The sequence below is a fragment of the Dendronephthya gigantea genome, unplaced genomic scaffold, assembly GCF_004324835.1.
Source record: "Dendronephthya gigantea isolate DGI-Jeju-01 unplaced genomic scaffold, DenGig_1.0 000298F, whole genome shotgun sequence".
Taxonomy (NCBI): Eukaryota; Metazoa; Cnidaria; class Anthozoa; order Malacalcyonacea; family Nephtheidae; genus Dendronephthya; species Dendronephthya gigantea.
The window spans coordinates 18,688-37,523 of NW_021163308.1; the positions used below are offsets into that span (position 1 = coordinate 18,688).

General features: G+C 37.6%; 8 non-coding genes across 8 annotated transcripts; 3 read left to right on the plus strand and 5 right to left on the minus strand.

The window, feature by feature from the left end:
• The first annotated feature begins 3,558 nt into the window (after positions 1 to 3,558).
• Trnas-cga lies at positions 3,559 to 3,640 on the plus strand. Its single transcript has one exon. It is a non-coding gene; the product is annotated as a tRNA-Ser (tRNA).
• A 327-nt stretch (positions 3,641 to 3,967) lies between these two features.
• Trnap-ugg lies at positions 3,968 to 4,039 on the minus strand. Its single transcript has one exon. It is a non-coding gene; the product is annotated as a tRNA-Pro (tRNA).
• Positions 4,040 to 4,469: 430 nt separating this feature from the next.
• On the minus strand, positions 4,470 to 4,551 carry Trnas-uga. The gene has a single exon. It is a non-coding gene; the product is annotated as a tRNA-Ser (tRNA).
• Positions 4,552 to 5,193: 642 nt separating this feature from the next.
• On the minus strand, positions 5,194 to 5,266 carry Trnat-agu. The gene has a single exon. It is a non-coding gene; the product is annotated as a tRNA-Thr (tRNA).
• Positions 5,267 to 5,420: 154 nt separating this feature from the next.
• On the minus strand, positions 5,421 to 5,493 carry Trnat-cgu. Its single transcript has one exon. It is a non-coding gene; the product is annotated as a tRNA-Thr (tRNA).
• A 4,129-nt stretch (positions 5,494 to 9,622) lies between these two features.
• Trnat-ugu lies at positions 9,623 to 9,695 on the plus strand. The gene has a single exon. It is a non-coding gene; the product is annotated as a tRNA-Thr (tRNA).
• A 381-nt stretch (positions 9,696 to 10,076) lies between these two features.
• On the minus strand, positions 10,077 to 10,148 carry Trnac-gca. The gene has a single exon. It is a non-coding gene; the product is annotated as a tRNA-Cys (tRNA).
• A 1,041-nt stretch (positions 10,149 to 11,189) lies between these two features.
• Positions 11,190 to 11,271, plus strand: Trnas-cga. The gene has a single exon. It is a non-coding gene; the product is annotated as a tRNA-Ser (tRNA).
• Positions 11,272 to 18,836: the final 7,565 nt, after the last annotated feature.

An 18,836-nucleotide genomic window follows, 5' to 3' on the forward strand; every position in this document is an offset into this window, starting at 1 on the left:
CTTTGATCTGGTATCATAGCTATATACACAGTGAAAATAATAATGTACCTATTCATTGTCTGATCACAGACAATTTTACTGTAGTTTTAATTGTATTGACATTTAAATTTGATGCAAAGCTTAAAATGAAAATGCTAAACCACAAGAATACAAAGCCATATAAATTATTTTATATCCATTTCTTTGCCTTACTTCTATCATTTTAATAACAGATGAGGTTCCTAATATACCAATTAGGTTTGCAAAAGAAAACAAGTGTTGGTCCCAAGAATTCTCTAAAAGACTAAAACCAGACAATTTAATAGACCAGAAACAAAATCTGAGTGACAGACTGGCATTTAAGAACTGGAAAAAGGCCAAAATAAATATAAAAGCCAATGGGCTACATATTCCTGTTTTTTAATCAGGCAATCTTGGGTCTGCTCAAATTGTGGGTAGGCCTAAATCAGTCAAATGAGAATAGATTATTCAGGATCAGCTGCCTTTTGACTGAATGACATTCATGCTGATATTTTTGCACATACACAGCATGGATGTTAACCATTAAAAAATTGACAGAGCTCATTGACTAATCAGTCTGACACTGATCAGTTTGATGTGTAAGAATAAAGAATGAGTTCATTGTCAATGAATGTGACCAAAATCTAACTGTAGATTATACTCATATCAAAGAGTAAATATGTAATACTATATTATATTATATATATTATATATAGTATATTATATATTATTCGACTTGTATATAACTGAAATAAACGCCTTATTGCAAGCCTTTGTAGCAGAAAAATAAATCGAAAAATACAAAACAACAAGGTTTCACGGCACAAACAAAAATATTCATACAAAACCAGGGGGGAAATACTGTTGTTTAGATAAACCAGGGGGGAGAATCTCTCGTAGCAGGCTCATATTTGAGCCTGGTCAGTGGTAATTACTATGGGCAAAGGGGACCATGTGGCGTCAGCAAAGCTTCTACTCATGCGCAGAAGGGCGAAGTCCGCCATGTTTTTTGCTTCACTTTTTGAGAAAAAAACATTAGGAGCCGGTCCTCCAGGAATTATTAGAGAGGTTTAGCAAACACGACGCGACGTCAAGTAGGACGTCATTTTTGCGCGCGGGGTCTGAGTCTAGGAACATTTTAGCACAAGACTATATATCTTATACGAGGATCAAATGCGAAACGAGCTTTAAATAAATGCTATAGTTTATTAGGAGTTTTGAAAGGATATGGCACGTTTAACTTTAATTTCAGTCATCTGTTTGTTTATGTTTTAATAACTGGGGAAAACCCGCTCACGCTTATTAACTATGCACTTCCTGCTTATGCTAAATTTGACCTTTTAAAAGGTCAGTCAGACCAGAAATCTGATTGGAACATTTCTTATAAAGTATTTGTCTCATAATATCTGTTTTAAAAAAAAATGGCTTACCTTTTTTGTACGAGAAAAGGATATCTCAAACTGCCGTCCTAGACAGGACGTCAAAACAGCTGCTTTCACGGCCTAAACGCGACACGACTGCCGTCCTAGATTTGACCGGAAGTAAAATCTCATCTGCCACGCCATTTTCACGGCGTCTTAGACGTCGCGCGGTGTTTGCTAAACCTCTCTATTATATAGCTCAGTGCCGTCCATGACAAAGAATTTGGACAACTTTGGATTCGGCTATGTTCTACCGGGTTCCGGGTGTAACTCCTAATATCCGAGCGGAATTAGTACCCTCGCAGGCGCTCCGCGCCCGCTCGGGGATAAGAATACTGTGTTGCATTGTGAGCTAAGAATTTGCATCAATGTAATCATATCAAAAGTGTCCACGACTGTTTTTCCATGTGCCTCATTAGCTCAGTGGTTAGAGCACTGGTCTAGTAAACGAGGGGTCCGGAGTTCGAATCTCTGACGAGGCTCTTCACATTTTCCATTTAAACTCAATAAGTATCTACCTAATATAAATGAGTTTTGTGATTGGATTTTTGTAACAATAGTGAACAATGTTTACGATTCGTTCTTTTGGAAATCAATTTCTATAATTTTTTTTTTTTAATTTGACATATATTTAATTACCAACTTGAGGTATTACACATATCAAAAGTAATCCTGGAGCGGATTTCACAACACGTTTACAATTATAGTCAAAGATATTACATTTTAAAATTTGATAATTGTTCGGACAGTTCAATGTTCGATGATGAATTTACATGGCGCCAAGAACGTGATCCGCGAATGCACAATACTTGTGCTCTGATGAGGGCAAAAGAGATCTGTTTTCGCAGCCAGCTCATCACGACGGACAACCTCAGATGTCGCTTCGTCGCCACCTTATCGGCCAACATGGTGAGGAAATGTTGGGTTTCCCTGCCACAGCCTCCAAAAGCGCTGAAAACAATAGGTGTGAACGAGCCATGCTCCACTTGTATCACCCTTTGATTATATTGGCGCTTCTTCTCTCTCTCGTTCTTATTGAAAGCACTGGTGAGGCTCTGGTTTCGGTGTGTCGAGGCATACGGGTTAAATACCCTCACATCAAAGAATGCCTTTTCACTTCTTAACCAGAAACCTCGTGCAGCGATATCAACACGAGCGTCATCAGCAGTGTTAGCCCCGGATGGTAAGGGCTCGCCCGATGTTGGAGTGAGTGCTGGTTCAACTGACACATCATGAGTGACTTCGTCTATGGTAGCTGCTAGAAGATCACGTATTTCATCATGGCGGCGGTGGATGAACCCTCCTTTCAGACAGGACAGTGCATGGTCTACGGTGAACGTCTTGCCACAGGCGCAGTGTGATGGTAACCGCTTGAGTTGCCAACGATAACGGAGGTTGATGGCGTCGAAGAACTCCCGCTTACTCAGCACGTACCCTTCCTCAGCCAGCGGAAGAGCCGTTAACCAGGTGGACGAGCCTTTCAGCTGGGCGATGTCATTTGCTCGGGTCTCCTCCTCCGTCATCATGGATCGCAGATCTTCTAGCTGGGCTCGGTATCTTGCCTCGCGCTGTCCCGATAGACGACGACGCACGTTCAGAACAGGCTCTCCTAAAGTGCTTACAACTTCAACATCATTTTGATGGATGATTTTCCTCGTAAGCTCTTGACACACCTGTTCAGAATTCTCATGCTCTGTTGTACACAAATCATGAAGAAATGGTATTCCAAGGCCTCCCAAACGTGTAGGTAACGACAGAAGTTTCCGATCATGCGAAGATAGATGTCGACCGTCGGTGATGGCTGGTAGAAATCTATTGTTGATGACATTGTCAACGGCCTGGAGCTCCTGTTCAATACCTGGTATGGTTCTGATGTGGTACGTGAAGCGATGGCGAAAACCTGAGACGAATGCTGTATAGGCAGCCTGCGGTTCATGTTTAGCGATGTCACCCAAGATACTAAGCTGGTTGCACCAACGGTCCACCAATGAACGCAAGTAATCACGTTTGCCTTCATCAGAGCCAACATATCCACCAATATATTTGTGGCCCTCCACTGTCACACGAACATCTGTTCCTGCGAAGATTTCTTCTGCTGCTTCCACGAGATGTGGTTTGTTGTTCAACAGGCAATTATGTAGTCGTGGCCGAGTGGTTAAGGCGACAGACTCGAAATCTATTGGGATATTCCCGCGCAAGTTCAAATCCTGCCGACTACGACTTTTGTTATGCAAGTGGAATTTCGTGGCCGTTTCATTTTACGTTTGCGAAACCATAAAAAAGCACCATAAAAAAGTCGCACGAATTCATTTTCCTGATGTTCAGTACTTGTATATGATGATTGACAAGGTCTTCATTGTTGACATGCCTACAACGTCTACATTTATGCATACTAGATCTCCTCCTTGCATGTATATTGATAGGATTGATGCTGCATGGGAAAAGTTTTATCGGGAGATTGCAACTTGAGTTCAACACTGCTTTTTTTCTTAAAAGCTAAGAAAGAAACTCAATCGCGCAAAAATTTCAAGTTATGAGGGCGATCAGGGCTTGCACGGGAATCGAGCCCGTGACCTCTCGCACCCAAAGCGAGAATCATACCACTAGACCAGCAAGCCACACCTGGGGGAATAGTTCATTATCTTTCGGTATAATTTTAAAAAAATCCGGTATATTACATGAAAAATTAAGGTTCAAAAGACTTCCGTTAATTCGTGCGGAAAAAATCCCATTTTGCTGTTGAAAACAAGCCTATAAAACAGCAATAATTTCTGAATAGACGTCCCTTTCAAAAGAGGTAATTACGTTTTAGTCCAATCACCATGTTTATTTACATTATTTTTTAGTAACCGAACGGGAATGCATAAATTTGCGTTAAAAGGGTATAATATTAACCATTTCACATCAAGTATTAGAAATTTTAACTGCTCTGACTGGTATTTTCTAAAAAATTAAAAAAATATTATGTCGTATGTTTTGAAACGAAATTCAACCTGGTGGCAAACAATTTCTCCGTGCTACATGAACATCTTTCGGACTATCAAGAGTCGAAGTCGGCAGGATTTGAACCTGCGCGGGAATATCCCAACAGATTTCAAGTCTGTCGCCTTAACCACTCGGCCACGACTACATAATTACTTTAATTAATAGGTTCTGTGGAATTGGTATGCCTTCCTTACTGCTTCTCAATTGCCAGCAGAATTTTGGAATCATAATAAGACTGAGAAAAGCAAAGGGTCTCGTTGAACTCGCGGTGACGGTTGGGTGAAGCTTTTATCATAGGAATTGATTATTGAAAGAAATGAGGCAGTTCACAAGGCTTGTAAATAGATCATGCATTAGTGATTGAGCATTCAGCAGCATATCAGAGACAGCAATTCAACTGCAATCAATGGCTGCTAATTCCGATTTCGAGCCGGAGCAGTTTTGGTCATGGGCGTTAAGTTTTTATTTCAGTTATTCTCTACACTATCATATATTACACGCTTTTTTATTACAAATTAGAATTTATATAAGATGAGCCTACACAGAAAGTTTCATTATTTACCATGCCCAAGTTTAAGGGGTAGGTACGTTACCTATATGAACAAGCTTTGCTATTGCTTGATAACAATAGAACACAAAAAGCCACAATGAATTATTATAGATTTGTATTGATTTAAAAAGAACAAGTCATAAACATTGTACAGCTGTATCGTTATATAAAAGAGGCCGATTAAAAAACTCGTTCATGTTCGTAGATACTTATTAAGTTTAAGTGGAAAATGTGGAAAGCCTCCTCAGAGATTCGAACTCTGGACCCCTGGTTTACTAGACCAGTGCTCTAACCACTGAGCTAAGGAGGCACCCAGAAAAAAGCATGCGCAAATAGAAATGTAAACAAATGTTTCAAAAAAGTATTTTGCAGGTAATTTTTTTCACGGCGAGTATTGAATGCGTAATGATCACAAATATTTAAGTCTTTTACTCACCCTTACCATACACAGTTAAAAAAAATCAAGCCTTATCAGAGAGTTGAACTCTGGATCCCTGGTTTACGAGACCAGTGCTCTAACCACTGAGCTAATAAGGCAAACCCGTAATACTTATGAAAAAGGTAAAATGAATCATCGGCGAAAAATAGTTATTCCTGCCAAGCTAAACCTAAAAGGGAAAATATTAGTGTTAAAGTTTGTTCCATAAATTCAGTAGCTTTCACAAACACCATGAGATTATCCTGTAGACGATGGCAATGGTAATCATACGGTGATATGGTAGTTGAAAATGTTACAGCGGTATTTTTGAGCCTTTACAAATTATTCTTGAGTTATAAAAAATGTGCCACGCACTGTAAAAAAGTCGCACGAATTCATTTTCTGATATTGAATACTTTTATATGATGATTGATAAGGTCTTCAACGTCTACATTTATGCATACTAGATCTCCTCCTTGCATGTATATTGATAGGATTGATACTGCATGGGAAAAAGTTTATCGGGAGATTGCAACTTAAGTTCAACACTGCTTTTTTTCTTGACAGCTCATCATACACATCTGACCCGTAGTGTGATGTATAGACTATACACGCGCATTATTAAGATGAAGTATTTTTATATATATTCCCCTCTTCCAGGTATGGTGCTCTGGTTTACAAATATAATACCATAGAACATGCATGTGTCCCAGAAAGTCATTCAAAAAACCTAAACTGCATGGATTGTTTAGTCCGAAGTGCTAACCATTACACCATCTACTAAAAGACACAGCAGAAATTGGTGTTTGAGACATTTAAACCCGGTAATCTAATCGCTGGTTCACAATTGTGTATTTCTGTACCGTTTTTAAAAAGAAACCTTTTGAATAGCATGAAAAAGTTCAATTTTTCTTCCGAATACGTAATCTGCAATCTTTTGACAGCTCATCATATACATCTGACCCGCGCTGTGATGTATAGTCTATATACACGCACATTATTAAGATGAAGTATTTACATATATTCCCCCTATTCCAGGTATGGAGCCCTGGTTTACAAATATAATATAGAACATGCATGTGTCCCAGAGAGTCATTCAAAAAACCTAAACTGCAGGGATTGTTTATCAAACGTACGGCTTTTTCCCATGAAAAGAAATTGGGATTTTTCATGCACTAATGGGTACCATAAAAATATTTAATTTTTCTTTAATTTATAGAACAGGAAGGAGCGAGCGGAGTTGAACCACTGACCCTAGTGACCTGTCAACCTGCAGTCGGATGCTCTACCACTATATGCTACTCTCTCTGAGCGTTCCATGCAGCATACCTGTCATATGCTATATTCTTAGATACCTGTAAGAGAAAGCCTGAAATAAAAAAATACATAAAGACGGAGAATGAATGTTTTCAAAGAGTTTCTACCAAGAATTGAACTCCGATTCTCGAAGTCAGAGTCCGAAGTGATAACCATTACACCACAGACCCTAAAAATCTATCAAACTTACTGACGAATGTATGCTGCATAGTATATAATTATGTAGTTTGCTATTGCATGACGCCAACGGCAACGTCTAAGGACTGGAACGGGAGCACGGACGGCGTTGCCGTCTCCCGCCAAAATTTAACCTTACGTTTTTAAATCTTCGCGTAGTACGTCTGTTTCATCCATTTTAAATATTAAACTATTGCGAAAGGCGAAAGACTTCCAAAGTGTCCAAGATTTTGTAAATTAATTATTTTCGGCAGGTTTTTATAACATTTCATTTTGTTTTTTATTGGTATATATATCTTTTTGTTATCTTTTTCAAACTCCTTTGGCGTTTTATTATTTGCACTCGAACATTTTTTTTGGCGATGCCCAAACTTAGAGACGCTATCGTGTTTGCTTACGGATGTAATGCAATAGACGACGTAGAATATGCCCTTCTATATAACGCCAGCAAGCCAAAGAATCCGGACATTCCATACTTTACCTATGATGACTTCTATCTGGACAGCATGACTGATGATGAATGCAAAACTGAGTTTCGATTTTATCGAAATGATATCTACAATCTGATTGATGTTCTTCGTGTGCCAGCTGAGTTGACTTGCTATAATGGCCTTAAAGTTGACGCAGTCGAAGCGATGTGCATATTTTTAAAGCGTTTTGCTTATCCGTGCAGGTACGCAGACTTGATACCTCGATTTGCCAGGCCAGAGCCTCAGTTGTGCATGATTGCAAATATGATGTCCAATTTCATTTATGATACTTGGAATCATTTGTTCGCAACGTTCGAACAACCTTGGCTGGATCCTCAAAATTTGAAAATTTTTGCGGAGGCGATTCATTTGAAAGGGGCTGCTTTAAACAACTGTTGGGGGTTTATAGATGGCACGGTAAGACCCATATCCAGGCCTGGGAAATACCAGAGATTGGTCTATAATGGTCACAAAAAAGTTCATGCCATAAAATTTCAATCGATAGTTGCACCAAATGGCTTAATTGCAAATCTGTTTGGACCAGTGGAAGGAAAACGTCATTACAGTGCAATGCTATTACAATCACAAGTCCTTCCAAAACTTCAAAATCATTCATTGCACACTGACGGCAATGTTCTCTCTATTTATGGTGATCCAGCCTACCCAGTGATTAGACAGATTCAAGGTCCGTTTCGAGGTGCAATGCTAACAGAGCTCCAAAAGGAATGGAATAAGTCAATTAGCCAAGTGAGGTTATCAGTTGAGTGGATTTTCGGTGACATTGTAAATTACTTCAAATTTCTTGATTTTAAGAAAAACTTAAAGATTCATCTAAGTGCAGTTGGCAGAATGTTTATTGTGTGTGCATTACTACACAATGCAAGATCTATTTTGTATGGATCAGCAACAAGCAAATTTTTTGGCATTGACCCACCAACAATTTATGAATATTTTCAATAACAATCTCTGTTTTTATATGTTATAATTTGACTTCCAAATTGGGAATTGTTTCACACAAATGTTAAAACTTTAGTTAGTATCAATCAAAAGAACATATCCATTTATATGTTTTTTTAATGTCAAACTGTATGTATAATTACAAATTATATTTTGCTGGCTTTCTAAAACAACAGTCAATTTTAAAATGATCAACATTAATGCTAATGCTAAAGTCAATCAGCTATGCCCATTCCCTGACAGAATAATTGCGACAAATATATCACAAATTAGTATAAATTAGTATAAATTTTTCAATTCCATTCAAGCTCCATGCACTTTAAGCTACCCCTGCATGTATGTGGTAACTTTAATCATTAGTGAGAGAAAAGAAGAAAGGGCACAGCTGCTGAACTGTCATTACTCATTAGTAATCATTATATGTGTAACTATAAAAAAACTAAACAGGGATGGCAAAACAATGTTTATCAAATGTTGAACAGACAAACTACTTACTGCCAAATTTCTGCAACATTGCTAGAATTGCACTAGTTTGTTGCTGCTGTTGTTGTAACAATGCCAAGTTCATGTTATTTCTTTCCTCTAGCTCTTTCCTTCTCATTTCTAGTTCCTGTTCTCTAAGTTGCCTTTCCAATTTCAATTCATCTTTTTTAAGCTCCATCTCTTGCTTTCTCAATTCCAATTCACTTTCTTTTTGCTTTCCCTCCTGTTGAATTTTTTCTTTAATAAAGGCTATTGCATCAGCACCACTTGTCCTTTGTTTTTTATTGGGTTTTTCATGTGGGCTTCTTTCTTTTGTCTCTTTAAAAGTTTCCAAGGACACTCTTCTAACTTCTTGAATTTCAGCAGCCTCTTCTTCAGCTCTCCTCTTCCTTTCTACTTCAAATTTATCAGCCTTTTCAAACAAAGCAACAATATCTTCCATCAAATTATCCAATTCTATGGGTTCTGGGGATATTCCGGAGGATTTTTCCTCTTCAGCAATATTCTTTTTATAACAATCTGATTGATATTCTGTCGTGTTTTCTAAAACTATTGAACCATATGCACATAAAGATTGTTCATTTACCTGTTTTCCTTAGACATTTCGCTCTTTATGTGTCACGTTTTCGCACAACGTCAAAACATCCGAAGCGCCGACGTCTAGCTCGCGGCAACGTGACCTTCCAGCAATACGCATGCGCAGTATTGATATTTCTCGTCTGGCGTTCCCGTCGCCGTTGGCGTCATGCAATCGTAAGGTCCCTAATATGTAGTTTGCTACGCGCATGCACATTATTAAGATAAAGTATTCATATAATTATATTCGTGATAAGCTTGCACATACGCCTCATTAGCTCAGTGGTTAGAGCACTGGTCTTGTAAACCAGGGGTCCAGAGTTCAACTCTCTGATGAGGCTTTTGCATACTTTTGTATTTACAAAAGTATATAGGCAACAATAGCAACTATATAATTTATCCTACTCAGAGCCCGAAGTGCTAACCACACCACAGGACATAAACACCTAGAAAAATTACTGAGAAATTCCTGGCTCTACAGTATATCTATGCACGCCCATTATTAAGATAAAGTAATTATATTCCCTGTATTCCAGGTATGGACTCCCGTTTTACAAATTTATAGAACATGCATGTGTCCCAGAGAGTCATTGAAAAAACACTAAACTGCAGGGATTATTTATCAAGCAAACGGATTGTTGCAACGAAAATAAATTTGGGTTTTTTAATTCACTAATTAGTACGATAAAAATGTTGGATTTTTTTTTCATTCATAAAAGAGAAGGGAGCGAGCGGAGTTGAACCACTGACCTCTCGATCTGCAGTCGCATGCTCTACCACTGAGCTACACTCCCTGATCGTGCATACCTGTTTGATGCTATTCTCCTAAAAGAACATTTCTTGCTGTTCTTACCTTATTCGAAATAGCACAAGTTTTATATTCATAGCATAGAAGCAGTGTGTATTAAGCAGGGTTGCGCAGTGGAAGCGTATTGGGCCCATAACCCAGAGGTCAATGGATCGAAACCATTTCCTGCTAAAGTTGCCAATTCAATAGAAAAGATCTTTTCAGCGCACATTGTAGGTATCATTTTTTGTTGAGAAAGTTCATTTTTCTTAAATGGAGTGTGAGAGAAAAGCCTGAACTCAAAAACTATACTCCCCGATCGTGCATACCTTCATGCGCTAATATTTTCTAAGATACCTGTAAGAACATTTCCCGCTTTTCTTAACTTATTCGGAACAGCACAAGTAAAAAGAAAATACAGATCTGTGTATATATCCATGGCATAGAAGCAGTGTGTAGCAAGCTGGGTGGGGCAGTGGAAGCGTGCTGGGCCCATAAACCAAGGCCTGTTTGCCCGTCTAGTTTGAAAGAGAACGGTCTTAATAACAATTTGCAAATGGTCTAGGTAATGATTATGCTGTATTTTCTTTTGAAAAAAAAGTGGTACGTGTTCCCGTTCCAACATTAGATGCACTCTCTCAACTTAATTTAAGTATCAACATTATAAAAATATAGTGAGCTACGATTTTGCATCAATGTAGTCATATCAACAGTGTCCACGATTGCTTTTTACACGTGCCTCATTAGCTCAGTGCGTATAGCACTGGGGCCGGTTGTATCAAACCCGTTTAGCTTAAACGGTGGATAAATCAAGTATAAAGGTCTAAATCAAGGTCTAGTAAACCAGGGATGCGGAGTTCGAATCTCTGACGAGGCTCTTCACATTTTCCACTTAAACTCAATGATATGAACGACTTTTGTGATTGACTTCTGGTAACAATAGTGAACTGCAATGTTTATGATTCGCTCTTTCAGAAATCAATTCCTATAATACTTGCTTGTGTTTTATTGTGTTTTTTTTTATCATTGCCTTTCAACTGGCAATTATGTAGTCGTGGCTGAGTGGTTAAGGCGACAGGCTCGAAATCTGTTGGGATATTCCGGCGCAGGTTCAAATCCTGCCGTCCACCAGTCTTGTTATCTTGAAAGATTTTCATAACACGGAGAAATTGTTTGCCAGCTGGTGGAATTTCGTTTTATACTATACGATATATTTTTTTAAATTTTTTAGGCAAAGACAATCAGAGTAGTCAAAATTTTAAATACTGTACCCTTTTAACCGAAGTAGTCGAATTTAGGCATTCTGATTCGGTTACTAAAAATGTAAACAAACATGCTGTTTGGTCTAGAGCGAAATTGCCTCTTCTTATAAGGACATCTATTCAGAAATATTATTTTTCCTTTATAGGCTCGCTTTTAAGAGTATAGTATTAGGCTGTCTGCCGCCCGAGTCAACAAAACTTTAAGTTTTCACTTACCGCTATGCCGGCCGGAATTTTTGATAACTTACCGTAAGCTACTGCACTTATTTCGCTTTGGGTGCAGCAGACACAGTGGACACGGATTCGATTCCCGTGCAAGCCCTGATTGCCCTCCCAACTTGAAATTTTTCTAAGATTGAGTTTCCTTCTTCAAGACAAAAAGCAGTGTTGATCTCCCCATAAAACTTTGATCCCATGCAGTGTCAATCCCATATGGAAATATACAACGAGGAGATCTACTATGCATGCACAAATGTATTCATAGTAAAGACATGTCATACATGAAGACGTTGTCATTCATATTACAAGAACTGAACATCGGCAAACATGCAGAATTAGCTTGGAAGGGATAACTATTTTTTGACGATGATTCGTTTTTACAATTGCAAAAGCGTTATGTGTTTGCCTTATTAGGGACCTTAAGCATGTTGAACGGCAACACGACGACGACGCGGCTGAAATTCTCTTTTAAATAAATGCTATAACACTTTATTCCTTTGTATTTGAGCAATTTGTTCCAGATGGTTGCAGTTGAGAGCTCTGAAACAAAAGTAAAATGTCGCTTCGTGCGAAAAATATCGCTAGTGGAAAACCGGCTTAAAACCCATCATGGGTCTTTAATTATTCATTTCTTCTCAATGACCCATTGCATTGATAACCGTTGACGTCGCGTTCGCGTCCTACATGCTTAAGGTCGCTATTGTCTGAGTGGTTAGAGCACTGGCCTCGTTAACTAGGGGTCCGGAGTTCAACTCTCTGATAAGATTTTTCGCGTTCTTACCTTATCCGGAATAGCGCAAATTAAATAAAATATATATCTGCGTATAATTATATTCATAGCACTAGCACTAAACTTCTCATCTCAATAAAAAGGCCTCTTAGCTTGTGTGGACATTCCAGGTTTTTCTTCAAAAAGGTTTATTTTTGATAATTATTAATATAATTAATGATAATATGAGTTATAAGAGAAAAGCCTGAACTCAAAAATCAAGACGCCTGTTCTGGCGTTAACTCCGGCGTGGTGCGCACGTGCTAGTCTTCAATATAGCTTCTGAACATGTACATAAACAATACAGTTCATATTCATTTAGATGCCTTGCGAACCTAAATGTTGTTCGATCGCGAAATTCAGAGCACATCGTTGTTTAAAAAGTATAGAAGTTCAATTGCTCAAAAATGTAAATAAACCGCATGATACATTCACTTTGTCTTACACTTTGCCTTTGGAACTCGTGCGTATATAGTTATATTAAATTTTCAATCCTGTGCAAACTGCGACGTGTCAACGCGCCCATACACGGCCACATCTTGTTAAACGGCGAAATAGCAGCGATATTATTAAAATAGGACCAGAATCTACATGTATTAAATATATTCTTACCCCAATTCAATTTAAACTTAATCGAACAGCATCAAAAGAACGGTTATTTGTTCCTCTTGGAGGAATTGCCGTATCATGCGAGCGAAATCGAATCGCGCATCGGAAAATTAGCCAAAGCTGTGCACCACCACAACTCTTGGGAGACAAGACTGAAACATAGATAAATCCAATCACATACACATTTCAAATACTAGTATATTTTGCATTGTAGACTTGCGACGACGAAAAATAATAAAAAAAACTAAAAAAAACCAAGGCGAATTTTCAACTCCGTCGCTGACGCCGGAGTAATTACATAAAAACGTAGAAAGAATAGGTAAGAACTTGTTTCTACCGAGAATTGAATTCGAATTCTCGGATTTAGAGTCCGATGTTATAACTATTACACCATATAGGCCGTATTCTCTGGCACGAAAAGTCGCTTAGAAAACGATTTTCGTTGCCCCCCCCCCTTCGGGCACTACTTGAAAACACGATAGAAAATTAGGATAAATTATAGACAGTCTAAATTTACTTGTTTTCACCTTCACAAACTTGCAGTTATCGAGCATTTCATCTTCGAAAAATCAGTGAATTTGCATGTTTTGCAATACACCGACGCCATTTTGATTCAGGAAATGTCAGAGATACTTGGTGTAATATACGACATATATAGCAGATTCAGCAGTTTTATACCGGTATTTACATGAAGCTCCAGCATTTTTGCTGTGCAAGCAGGTTTCAACAAGGAAGCTTTCAGTGGAGTTTTACGAGGTTTTTCGCAAATCTTCATAGTTTTTCAAAACTAAATTAGTCAAAGAAGACTTAGACAACAATTAATCGGAAAAACATCCGCAAATTTGCGATTTTTTTAAAGCATTCTGCTCTTGATATTTACAAATAAATAAGAACAACTTTATTTACACGCATTAAATCATCCACGAGCGTTTTGTTTCTAGCCAATTTATATAAAATAATTACTACACAATTCTTTTTCAGCGTACCCTTTAATTTATATTAACTACTTTTTTAATACACACGTTTCCTCAACAAAACTATTTACAACATCTCAGTTTTTTGACAAAGTTAATTACCAACGCCAACATCTATTTAAACGTGATTTGCAACGTACAACTACTGTACATGTTAAAATATTGAACACGCATACCAAGGTTGATATAAGCTATACGTTTTAATACCATTGTGGGAGAATTATGAGCGCCTTATAATTTTAAAACACAAATAAGATTTTGAACTCAACCCGGCTTTTAATCGGACAGCTAATACCACAACTCATCATCGACGTCATCTCCGAAATCTAGATTAGATCCTGATCCTTCAAGTTCATCATCGTCATCAGATTGAGCCAGGCCATAACAGCTATCATCGTCGTTACCATCTCCAACTACTGCATTCTGGCAATCACCACACGAACAGAGGTCGGTGCATTTTAAGTCCAAGTTATCTCCAGCTCGCCAACCAGTGATGGAAGATTGACTTCTGCACTTAAACACTGATACCATGATGCTGCTTGATTGCTAATGCCATTACCGGTAAAAGCAGGAAAGCCTTGTAAACAAAGAGCAACATCCATGCCCAAGAATTTCGAGATAACTGGCACAAACACGCAACGACGTCTATCTCCCGTGCCAGTCAAAAAGAAAATCTCTTGTGCATCTGTTGTTGCATGGCAATCGCAGGTATAAGAACATCTGTATCAGGGCTTTTGATAATAACTTTATCGTACGTTGCTGCTGCGTGGTTAGCACTTAGCATGAAGAATTAAACGAGTGTCTGCTTCTTCGTCGTTGCTATGAAGCGAAGACACCTCCTTACTTGTAACACTATCGTTCGGGGAATCACCGGGATATAAAACATAGCATCTTTCTTTAGCAGTTACGTACATAGTTGAAATGGAACACCACCGGGAGGAGTTACATTTCACATAAGAAAGATATGAGGGATTCCTTGTTTTCACCGCATCTTAAACACTTTTTCCACGGTTTTGGAACACTCTGATTTTATCCGAAGATTTGAACTTTCTGGACTCCTTTTTCACTTTTCAGCTCTTCGTTATCTCTCTGCATTCTTTATGCTCAACTAAGGATACCTGTCTGCAACAATCTAATCGTTTGGAATTATACTTTCGTGCTAGCGTGATGAGGTTTTTAAAAGAGCATCATCGCCAAATATTTTCCATTTTCCTTTCATCGACTGAATAACTGCCATGAATAAATGCACAAACATTGACTTCTGGATTTCCAGATTCATTTTCTAATACTTCAGCAAGTTTAGACTTAGGCCAACTTGGCAGTTTTCACATGTCCTCTCACGTTTTCATAAGGAAAATGTTTGAAATTTGTTCTGTTTCAACTTCGTAAAGATGTCTTGGTCTTCGCCCAACAAATTCGTTTTTAGTGGATTAATGATAATAAGATAAAGGCGTTGGTAATTAACTTTGTCAAAAAACTAAGATGTTGTAAATAGTTTTGTTGAGAAAACGTGTGTATTATAACAGTAGTTAATATAAAACAAAGGTTATGCTGGAAGGGAATTGTGTAGTAATTTTATATAACTTGACTAGAAACAAAACGCTCGTGGATGATTTTGATGCGTGTAATTAAAATTGGCGGATGTTTTTCCGATTAATTGTTGTCTAAGTCTTCTCTGACTAATTTAGTTTTGAAAAACTATGAAAATTTGCGAAAAACCTTGTAAAACTCCACTTAAAGCTTCCTTTTGAAACCTGCTTGCACAGCAAAAATGCCAGAAGCTTCATGTAAATACCGGTACAAAACTGCTGAATCAAAAGGGCGTTGGTGTATTGCAAAACATGCAAATTCACTGATTTTTCGAAGATGAAATGCTCGAGAACTGCAGGTTTGTTAAGGTGAAAACAAGTGAATTTAGACTTTCTATAATTTATCCTAATTTTCTATCGTGTTTTCAAGTAGTGCCCGAAGGGGGCAACGAAACTGAACGATAATCGGCTACAGAATACGGCCTAATAGAACCTAAACATCTACCAAAGTTACTGAGTTTGAGAAATGCAAAGTAATTATATTCGCGATTTGTCAGACGCGCTTTATATTAACTCAGTTGTTAGAGCTCTGGTCTTTTAAACCAGGGATCCAGAGGTCAAATCTCTTATGAGGCTTTTGGTTTCATACTTTTGTAAATTATAGGAAACTATGGCATTAACTATGGCAACTATACAGGGTGAGTCAAAAAAACCTGACACCTTTGAAATTCAGATTAGCCCTATAGCGGCAGGTATGTGACAGAAGTTGCTTAAAATACCTTTGGGTATACGAAGCATATCAAATAATTGAACCCATTAATTAGCCTAAAACATAAAGGTTGTGATGAACCCATGACCTCTCGCACCCGAAGAGAGAATCATACCAATTGACCAGCAAGCCCTATCTGGTTAGAAGTCGAAATAATAATCGCTGAGATTAAAAGCAATTTTATGGAAATGATGAGAAAAAAATTATTATGTATTTCATTGAAGAGTGAAGACAATACCACTGTGCAACTAGCAGCTAAGTCGCGCGGTTTTATATCAAATAAATGCTTGTTAATAATGGTAATAGAACGAATAGGAGTGCAATTAATGCCAAAATCTACAAGTGATTACAAAATCAACCGACCGCGCAGCGGGAGGTTGATTTGTTAAGCACGAGTATGATTTGGCATTAATTGCACGACTTAATTCGTTCTATTACTTATTAATTATCCATCTTCTGTAATCAAAAATTCTGGTCATTTTCTTCAGCAAATATATCATTTAAAAGGTCAAAATTTTCAAAATCATTGTCAAATTCCTCCATTTTTAAAAATTTCGCGCCCCAAAAGAAAACAAATTCTTACTTTGTTTCCTGAATGCTGATTGGCTACTTGTAAAGCTATGCTGAATTTCATTGGCTGTGAAAAAAAGTGCGATTACAGCTCACCAAGAGTGCGATTAATGATTAATCGCACTCCTGTAAACCAATCAAATTGAAGTATTTGACAGTGATTACAGAAGATGGATAATTAATGTTGAAATAAATTAAGACTGTTCTAAATTATCGTAAAAAACACTTTTTATAACACGTTTGCACTCATTCTGCATCTCTTGACACTATTCATCTATTTATTTACTATGCCCAAGTTTAAGGGGTAGGTACGTTACCTATATGAACAAGTTTGCTATTGGTTGATGATAACAATAGAACACCAAAAAACATAATGAATTATCCCCGAACCGGTGCGGAGCACCGTGCGAGGGTACTAATTCCACCCGAAGATTAGGAATTAACCCCGGGTATTCTGACAGAACATAGACGAATCCAAAGTTGCCCAAATGTCATGGACGTTCAATGGTCATTGTACTTGTGCGCATGCGCGAAATTTAAACGAAGAAAGAACGGTCGTCTACAACTTGCTGATTGGCTAAGACAAAAAGAGAGCATAATATTTTACATCATAACCAAAGCATGGATAATTGTTTAATGTTTGTATATGAGCACCAATTATGCTTTCAAGTATACATACGACCATATTAGACCATTTAACCAGCGTGGTTATTCATTTCAAAATATTTGACATCATAACGAAAGCATGGTTATTGTTTAAATAATGTTTTTATAAAATTATGAGCAGCAAACATGCTTGAAAATTGAAACTTTAAATAGGACCCGAATTAGACCATTTAACCAGCCTGTCTATCAATGCCAAAATATTTGACATCGTAACCAAAGCATGGTTCTATTTTTTTAATGAATTCACGTTTTGAAGTGACATCATATTTTGATTCAATAGACGTATCGGAACACGCCCATAAAGAAACCGGAAAAAAGATTTTTATCTATTTATCCAAAATATTCGACATCATAACCAAAAAGCATGGTTATAAGCTTATACTCTTAAAAAAAGTCTTAATTTCGAGTGGAATTATACACACTTCAAATTAAAGCCAAAAACAGATGATAAAAAATTTATCAATGTTTCGGTCTTCCGTCAGGAATCGAACCTACGCTTTGGCGATGCCGATGCAGCGTTCTTGCGAACTGAGCTACAGAGGTAGCTGAGAAGACCACGCGCGGTTAATGTGTATAATGATGGTAACGCCGGGAATATGTGTGGCTAAATCAGTTATGATTTTTTGCCTTCTTTCGATGAAGGTAAATTCTATAGGTTGAAAGGGTATTAATTTCGTGTGCAATGATACAGACTTCGATATCAAACCAGGAACGTACAGTTGATAGAAAAATAAATCAATTATCGGTCCTCCTGCAGGAATCGAACCTACGCTAGTCTGATGAGATATGACCACGAAACACGCTTACAAATTAATATGGGACAATCATTTGGCCATTAAAACAGCGTGCTTGTCCATGTCTCAAAATATTTCTGTGGTATAATAAGCAAAACGTGGTTAAATTTTTTAATGTTTGTATATGACCACCAATCATACTGTCCAGTTTACATAGGACTATATGAGACCATTTAACCAGCGTGGTTATTCATTTCAAAATATTTGACATCATAGCTAGCCAAAGCATGGTTATATTGTTTAATGTTTGTATATGAGCACCAATTGTGCTTTCAAGTTTACATACGACCATATTAGATAACTTTCACAATAGCACGAGAAGGAACGAATATGCAGGAATTTTAATCACTTGTGCATAGAATTTTATGCTCGTTATGCACATATGAACGAGATAAGACAAATACGAACGAGAATACCGACAACAGGAGACAATAGAATGGGCCATTGCATGTGTATAAATCTGAGTAATATGCATTATTTAACTTTGAATGCCTTTGGCATATTAAATTACTATCTTCATATAGTTCTTCTTGT